The sequence below is a fragment of the Lynx canadensis genome, chromosome D1 (assembly GCF_007474595.2).
Source record: "Lynx canadensis isolate LIC74 chromosome D1, mLynCan4.pri.v2, whole genome shotgun sequence".
Lineage (NCBI taxonomy): Eukaryota > Metazoa > Chordata > Mammalia > Carnivora > Felidae > Lynx > Lynx canadensis.
The window spans coordinates 113,244,848-113,253,731 of NC_044312.2; positions in this window are offsets into that span (position 1 = coordinate 113,244,848).

Sequence of the window (8,884 nt, forward strand, 5' to 3'; positions counted from 1 at the left end):
CGACTGGGGTCTTTGTAAGAGGAGGAAATTTGGACACAGACGGAGGTCACGTGAAGACACAGCAGAGATCGGAGCGATGTGCCCACCAGCCAGGGAAACGCCAAGAATCGCTGGCAACCGCCAGAAGCCGGGAGAGACGCCGGGAGCAGGTTCCGCCTCCGCCCCCAGAAGCAGCCAGCCCTGATCTCGGACCTCCGGCCTCCAGGGCCGGGAGACAGTGAACTCTCGTTGTTTTGAGCCCCCTCCCCCCATTGGTGGGGACTTATTACCGCACCCACAGGACACCAACAGCAGGGGCAAAGGCCGCGGCCCCGACCGCTGCGAAAAAGGGCCGTGTCCCCATCTTCCTGGACCCTTCTCATCCTCACGCCTCGGTACATGTGACCTCCCGGCCAGGAGAGCGCTTTTCAGAGGGGTCGCTATTAATCCCCTCATTCTGTTTTATTTCTCTTCCTATCACTTATTATTATACACATTGGAATGAACACGGTCCTTTTTCATACAATTGAACATTTTCTTTTCACTTTGACTGAAGATTTTAGCTCTGCCTACACAGGGCTCGGCAGGGAGACTCAAACACAGGCATTGGGGAGGGGGGGTGTCCTTCCTTCCCTCCTTCCTTCCCTCCCTCCTTCCTTCCTTCCTTTTCCTTCCTTCCTTCCTTCCTTCCTTCCTTCCTTCCTTTGATCCCTCCTTCCTTCCTTCCTTCCTTCCTTCCTCCCTCCCTCCTTCCCTCCTTCCTTCCCTCCTCCCCTCCCTGCCTCCTTCCTTCCTTCCTTTTCCTTCCTTTTCCTTTCTTCCTCCCTCCCTCCCTTCTTCCTTCCTTCCTTTTCCTTTCTTCCTTCCTTCCTTCCTCCTCCCTCCCTCCTTCCTTCCTTTTCCTTCCCTCCCTCCTTCCTTCCCTCCTTCCCTCCCTGCCTCCTTCCTTCCTTCCTTTCTTCCTCTTCCTTCCTTCCTTTTCCTTCCTTCCTTCCTCCTCCCTCCCTCCTTCCTTCCTTCCTTCCTCCCTTTTCCTTCCTTTTCCTTTCTTCCTCCCTCCCTCCCTTCCTCCTTCCTTCCTTCCTTTTCCTTTCTTCCTCCCTGCCTCCTTCCTTCCTTCCTTTTCCTTCTTTCCTTTCTTCCTTCCTCCCTTTTCCTTCCTTTTCCTTTCTTCCTCCCTCCCTCCCTTCTTCCTTCCTTCCTTCCTTTTCCTTTCTTCCTTCCTTCCTTCCTCCTCCCTCCCTCCTTCCTTCCTTCCTTTCCTTCTTTCCTTCCTTCCTTCCTTTCTTCCTTCCTCCCTTTTCCTTCCTTTTCCTTTCTTCCTCCCTCCCTCCCTTCCTCCTTCCTTCCTTCCTTTTCCTTTCTTCCTTCCTTCCTCTTCCTTCCTTCCTTCCCCTCTTTCCCTTCCTCCCTCCCTCCTTCCCTTTCTTTTTTCTTTAAACTTATTTTGTTTTACTCTTCTTGATCACCTTTTCCCCAACCGTGAGTGGCTAAGCCAGGCCATCGTTGAGTACAAACTGCTCAGGTAACTGTGCTTGTGCTACAGCGCCCGTGGGATCAGAGAGGCCCCGGGCGGAGGCAACTCGGCGGGGGACAGGAGCGGGCGGCGGGTTGGGATCTGTTTCTGCGATGGACTCTGTGATCTCAGCGAGTCACCGCCTGGAGTTTCGATATTTGCAGATTACAAGAGAGATGTCGCGGTGAGCGAGGCGAATCTGGGTCTCGCTGGCACGCCTGCGGCTGAGATCGCAGGGGGCCGGGGGCGCCGAAGCTAATCCGTGGAGCGACGGAGTCCGCGAACGCACTTGTGGAGCTCGTCTCGCCAGGAAAAGCGTGCGACACCTGCGGGTACGGGGCCCCGGTGAGCCGTTTTCTGTCTGGCGCACGCCTCGCAGGTGTTGGGTTGAGCAGGCGCCGCGGCCGGTCCACACGACTTGTTCAGTCGACATTAACCGTTACTATCGTTATGTCATCAGCTGTCATCGGGATATCAAAATGGCACCTACAAGCTATTGCACGTTAAGTTTCTAAACAACAGCCCCACCAGCCAGGTTCCCTGTGGGGTGCTTAATGCCGCCACCCAGGGAGTATATGGGGTCGCCCAGGGATGGGGGGGTCCCCCAATCACCCAAGGAGACTTAACGCATCCTGACCCGGGGCCGCCAGGAGAGCCCAGCAATTAAGGCAAACGAGCCCTGACGTTTCTTTCAATAAAAGTAAAAAGTGGGCAGATAAAGGGGGCATAGAGATCAGTCAGTACGGACCTGATTTTTTCTGTCGAGGGAGAGAGAGTGCGGGCACACAAGCAGGGGAGGGGCGGAGGGAGAGGGAGAGGGAGAATCTCAAGCAGGCTGCACGCCCAGCACGGAGCCCAGTGTCACGACCTGAGCCAACATCAAGAGTCAGACGCTCAACCGACGGGCCACCCAGGCGCCCCATCATGGATCTGATTCCTAGAGGTGATTCTCCGAACAGTTTCATCGCTTTGTGACATCCAACTCCCCGTGCTTGGCACTACGCGGCGAACCTGATGCGGCGGGAATCGAAATGCGCGGTACATCTGTCCGGTGCCCCGTACTTGACCGCCGCCTCCCTCCACCATGGACGTGAGAGGACAGGTTCTTCCCACCTGTGACCGTGGTGTGCCTGATGGGCCCTTCGCCCGCTTGGCTGTTGTGACTACAGACGAGCACGTGAATGTGAAGCCTCGTGTTTTATGAACCGTGAAAAGAGTGACCACGATTATAGCGTGAAGGACTTCTCCTTATGGTATTTTGAATAATCTGAATTTCCCAGACAGGAGAGGTTGGGGTGGGAGGGAGCGCGTGCGCACGTGTGTGTGTGTGTGTGTGTGTGTGTGCACGTGTAGCAGCTGTGGGAGTGGTACAGAACGGAAGGTAAGTCAGCGGGCCCAAGTCTTTGCAGGGACCCGTGTGAGCCCCGGGCCGGGCGGTTACGCAGATGTGCGCACAGGCGCACAGACACATCCGTGAATGGACAGACACGCCTGTGACCATTTCTAGCCTCAGGTTCCTTACACGCCTCAGAGTCCAGACAACCAACTCATGGCAGAATCCAACCCACGGGGCACCTCGGTGGCTCAGTCGGTGAAGCGTCCCGCTCCGGCTCAGGTTATGACCCAATGGTTCGTGAGTCTGAGCCCCACAACGGGCTCTGCGCTGACAGCTCAGAGCCTGCTTGGGATTCTCGGTCTCCCTCTCTCTCTCTGCTCCTCCCCGGCTCTCTCGCTGTCTCTCAAAAATAAATAAACATAGGGGCGCCTGGGTGGCGCAGTCGGTTAAGCGTCCGACTTCAGCCAGGTCACGATCTCGCGGTCCGTGAGTTCGAGCCCCGCGTCGGGCTCTGGGCTGATGGCTCAGAGCCTGGAGCCTGTTTCCGATTCTGTGTCTCCCTCTCTCTCTGCCCCTCCCCCATTCATGCTCTGTCTCTCTCTGTCCCAAAAAAAATAAATAAACGTTGAAAAAAAAAATTAAAAAAAAAAAAATAAATAAACATAAAAAAAAAAAAACACCTTTAATTCATCGTGATAAGGCTATAAATAGGAGCCCGCATTGCGAGTTGGCTTTGGAAGACTTGGACAGATTCCAGACAGGGGAACAGACAGGCACAGGCCCGGAGTCTGGGGTGAGTGGGGCGGGGCTCGGGGAAGTATGTGAAAGGCACGTTCCAGATGGTCTTGGGCGTCTTCGAATCTTTCCTCCCTCACTGCTATCACATCTGTGGGGTTCGCTGACACATTAATACCAGCCCCCACGCGGAGAGGACTTTCTCATGCAAGACGCGGGTCTAAGTGAGCTCATGTAAGCCCCCAGCAGCCCTGTGGGGCTGGGGGTCACCAGCCTCAATTTTTCACTGAGGAGTCAGGCACAGGGGAGTAAAGTCAGACACCCGGCTACTGAGCAAACAGCCATCACCTCTTTGCAACTTCTCTTGTTACAAAGGTGAGCCTATTTTCCCGCTCTGAAATCGGGGCTGGGTTTGTGCCTCCTCCTGGGGCCAACATCATGTGATGGAGGTGACCTTGTGTGAGCTCTGCGACCCCCTCTTGCTGTGCTAAGACCACCATGTGCCAGAGACTGAGACAGCCAGCCAATGGCCAACCACCTGCCACACATGTGCAAAAGTTCATCTTCAGTCATCCAGCACCGGTGACCTACTCGGTGGCCCCCGACACACCAGAGAGCCCAGACCAGAACCCTCACCCAGCCGAAGCACAGACCAATGAGAAACAGTGAAACATTTGCTGTTGTAATGCCACGAAGTCTGGCGCAGTTGTTACGCGGCAACAGCTGACTGATACGCTCTGCTACAACTGTCTCTGTATTTTTAATAAATGGCCCTTCCCACGACCTTGATGATCTGTTGTCAACTGGCTCAAAGTTATCTGCTCACCACAGGCACACAGAGAACACAGAGAAGCTCAGGAGGTTATCAAAAGTCACACAGCAATGGTCTAAACCAGGCGTTAGCCACCTCCAGCCCATGAGCCGCATCCGGCCCAACCGACTGTTTTGCAAATAAAGGTTCGTCGGAACACGGCCACATCCACTCACTCACCTACTGCGTCTGGCGGCTTTGGGGGCACCAGGGCAGAACTGAACAGCTGAGACCAGACGGCCACAGAGCTTAGAATATTTACCCTGCGACCACTTACAGAAAAAGGTTGACAACCCCAGGCAAGACTTAATCCCTTCAACACCGTGACAACAGTTCTCAAAGTGCGGGCCCCCAGACTAGCAGAATTTACTTCACTTGCTAGAAATGCAGTTCTCAGTCCTCACCGCCCTTCTATGGGATCAGAAAGGCTGCGGGTGTGGTCCAGCGACCTCGCTTTAAGAAGCCCTCCAGGTGATCCTGACGCCCACTGCTTCCAAAGCACAGCCATCTTTGATTACAGAAACCAAGTGATTGTGGGTGCCCCAGCTTGAAAAGCATTTTCGCTCACGGGACACCTGGGTGGCTCAGTTGGCTGAGCACCTGACTCTTGGTTTCGGCTCAGGTCATGACCTCAGGGTTCGACAGTTCACGAGGTCGAGCCCCGAGTCAGGCTTAATGCTGACAGTGCGGAGCCTGCTTGGGATTCTCTCTCTCTCTGCCACTCCCCCCTCTCAAAAATAAAGACACAAACTTTTTTAAAAGAGCATTTTGTCCTATTCTCACCCCCCCCCCCAGCCTCTTGGGAAGCAGCAGTTGCCTGGAGGCTTTGTTTCCTTCACTTCAGCTGCCCTCGGCGAGACGTGGGGCTGGCTCAGCGTCACCCGACAAAACGCCGCGGACCCTGGGGAGCCCTGACTCATCCGAGGTGTCACAGGAGCTACCTGGTGGCTGTGGAGAATGAAGTCGAACCTTCCCCGGACCCTTCCGGAATAAACGGAGCATTGACACAAGGCGTACAGGATGTTTGGAGTGCTTTCACGGTACGCGATCAGTCAGAATACAACCGGGCCCTCCTCCATATTTGAGTAACAAACTCCGGGTGAAATCGCCCACGTGTCTCGGTTCGTCCAGCTTTTCCCGGTTTTCGCGTTGAAAGAACCGTGTCCCCGGAAACTCGGTCCTGGGCAAACCGGAACAGCGGGCCCCCGTTTCCCGAGGGTGCAGGCCGCGGGGCCAGTCCCTCGCAGCCGCGAGGGTGCGGGCGGTACAGGGGCCAGTCCCGGCAGTGAGCACGGACCGATGCTGTGCGGGTCCTGGGGGCAAAGAGCCGAAGGGTGGGCTCCGGGGCTCGGGGGCCCGAGGTTAGTGGGCCGACAGGTACCCAGACAGTCCCCAGCCGGTGTGGGGGAGCGAGCGGGGTTCCGGCCACACCGGGGCCCTGGCACCTCTGAGCCGGCCAGTGCGTGGCCATCGGCCGGATCAAGGACGCCCCCGGGGGTCTTCTGCTTTAGGCCCCTGCGGTTCCCCCTGCCCCGCCCCGTCTGGATCATCACGGCTGCCCGATGTCACGTCTCCCATCCGAACCTCGAAGCCCGGCTCCCACGCGAGGTGCGGTTCATCCGTCATCCACTCCCCTACAGAAAACCACGCCGCAAACCCTGCGGTCACGAATAGAGATGGCCCGGGTCCACGCTTCCTCCTTATGTAACGTTCGTTCGCGGACGTTTCGGAGACAGCTACCTGTTTCAGTGAGTAACTAATAACCCGCCGCCCAGTGTGAGGCAGCAGGCCCCGCCCAAACCCCCGCGCACCTGTCCCCACCGAGCCTGCTCCCAGGGGCGCCCATCGCCCTGAAGTGTGTTGACAATTCTCCTACTTCCCTCTACTGGTCACCACACCTGCATCAGTCCCTAAAGACGACACTGTGCTTCCCTGCTTTTGGCTTTTACGTGGGTGGAATAGTCTCCCTGGACGTTTCTTCTGTGGTTCCGTCTTTGGTCATTCCTGCATGGATGCACGTGGCCGTGGTTCGCGTTCCGCACTGCGTACTATTCCCTATTCCTCTGCACGTGCATTTGAGCCAGGGGGTGTGTTTGAACAGCAACAGTCCCTTCATCTGGAGGAGTCGTGAGGCGTGCGGGCTGGGGCCGGAGCTGAATTCAGGGGAGACCCAGGTGAGGCTCAGCCCCGCATGTGCCCTCTCCCAGGATGCACCTTCTCCCCCAGACAGAAGCTGGTCAGTTATTTAAATAATGTGGCCCCAAGAGTCATCACCTTGCTCCCCTAGGATGTCATGCTTCTTGGTCTAGAAATGAGGGCATCCCACTGCCATTTAAAATGAAGCAGTTAGGGGCACCCGGGGGGCTCAGTCGGTTGAGCATGCGACTTCGGCTCAGGTCATGATCTCACGGTTCGTGGGTTCGAGCCCCGCGTCGGGTTCTGCGCTGACAGCTCGGAGCCTGGAGCCCGCTTCGGATTCTGTGTCTCCCTCTCTCGCTGCTCCTCCCCTCCCCCCAAAATAAATAAACCTTAAAAAATTATTAATAGAATAAAACGAAGCGTTTATTTGGTGAATGCTGCACATCAGCACCGCAAGCCTCCAAGGACCACGATGTCAGCAGAAGGCTTCTGGCTCAGTCTCTCCCACCCAGGATCTCAGGTCCTGCACCCCGGTGTGCGCACAGCACAACCTGGGATGGGGCCCACCCTTGAGACTCTAGAATTTACTCTGCGGCTCCTCATGCCAAGCTGCTTCCTTTCCCGGGTGCCCGGGGTGTCCCCTGCTGGCCGTTCCCCAGAATACAATTCTCACGGAGCTGGTTCCCAAATCCGAGAGCCAGAAAGGTAATGGTGTCACGTGCTTTTCCTTCTGAAGCAAAGTCGGTATTTTCAAGCCTTTCAATTTAGCCCCTAACACAATACATAGTAACTTGACCGCATTTCTTAAAATAGGTTTTAAGCACCGTGGTAAAATACATTTGTACTAAACTAAACTATCCGGTTCTGGGTCCCGCGGGAACACAGATGTGGTCTCTGTCCTGTTGAAGTGATGAGTCCGTGGAGTGCAGAGCTCCGCACACTTTGGCCCGCGGGCCAAATCTGGTCCGCTCTCTGTTTGAGTAAATAAAGTTTTATTAGGACACAGCCATGCCCGGTGGTTTACATACTGTCTGTGGCTGCTTTCTCACTGCCACGGCAGAGTCGAGTAGTTGACAGGGACCCCGTGACCCACGACGCGCAAAGTATTTCCCACTGCCGTTGACTGAAAAAGTTTGCCTGCTCCTGGACGAGCGGGGTCGACAGAGAAGCCTCTGCCAACAGGCCGTCCTTGGTCACCTGGGTGGCACGGTTGGCTGAGCGTCCACCTCCTGATTCTGGCTCCGGTCACGATCCCAGGGTCATGGAGTTGAGCCCCGCATCAGGCTCCGCACTGAGTGAAGCCTGCTTAGGAGTCTCTCCCTCTCTCCCTCTGCACCCCTCCTCTGCTCTCTCTCTGTCTCAAATGAAAAAATTTTTTTAAAAAAGCTTCCTGTGTGGATTTCACTGCCCATTGATCCACGCACTCAAAAAATTGTTGCAGACCTACTATGTGCAGGCCGTTATTTCCAGCCCAAAAAGACTCCCGGTATTTTCGAGTTCAGAAAAAGACCCACAGAGACTTCCGGTCCCAGATGATTTTAGAATTGCACGCAGCCACAGCAGTGATTCGGTTCCATCCCACCCAGAAAGAAGTCTTTTTTAAAAGCTGGAGGAAGAAGGCAAAAGGAAGCATCCAGAGAAAATACAAAACTGCTCACTGGTAAATGGGAGAAACAAACCCCCAAAGTGCACGCAGCCTAGGGTTCTTCAGAGCCCTGGGGCTTTGGAGAAGCTTCCTCCTTCTCACCTTCGTGTTCCCTGGGAAGAGATGAGGTGTCTGCGGGGCCTGGTGCCTACTCAGCAGTTTCTGGTGGTGCCCAGTGACATTTTCTCTGTTCAAAAACGAGGAAGAGTCTGGGGAGCCTGGGTGGCTCGGCGCATCAGTCGGTTGAGCGTCCGACTTCGGCTCAGGTCATGATCTCTCCATTCCGGAGTTCGAGACCCACATCAGGCTCTGTGCTGACCGCTCGGAGCCTGGAGCCTGCTTCGGATTCTGAGTCTCCCTCTCTCTCTGCCCTTCCCCTATTCATGCTCTGTCTCTGTCTCAAAAGATAAATAAATGTTAGGGGCGCCTGGGTGGCTCAGTCGGTTGAGCGTCCGACTTCGGCTCAGGTCATGATCTCTCCATTCTGGAGTTCGAGCCCCACATCAGGCTCTGTGCTGACAGCTCGGAGCCTGGAGCCTGCTTCGGATTCTGAGTCTCCCTCTCTCTCTGCCCTTCCCCTATTCATTCTCTGTTTCTCTCTCTCTCTCTTAAAAATAAACATTAAAAAAAAAATTTTTTTAAAGAAGAGTCCCGCAGACCTTAACTGAGCAGTGAAAGCATCTCGGTGAACGCAGAGCTGCTGGAACAAAACGCGGTGAGAAG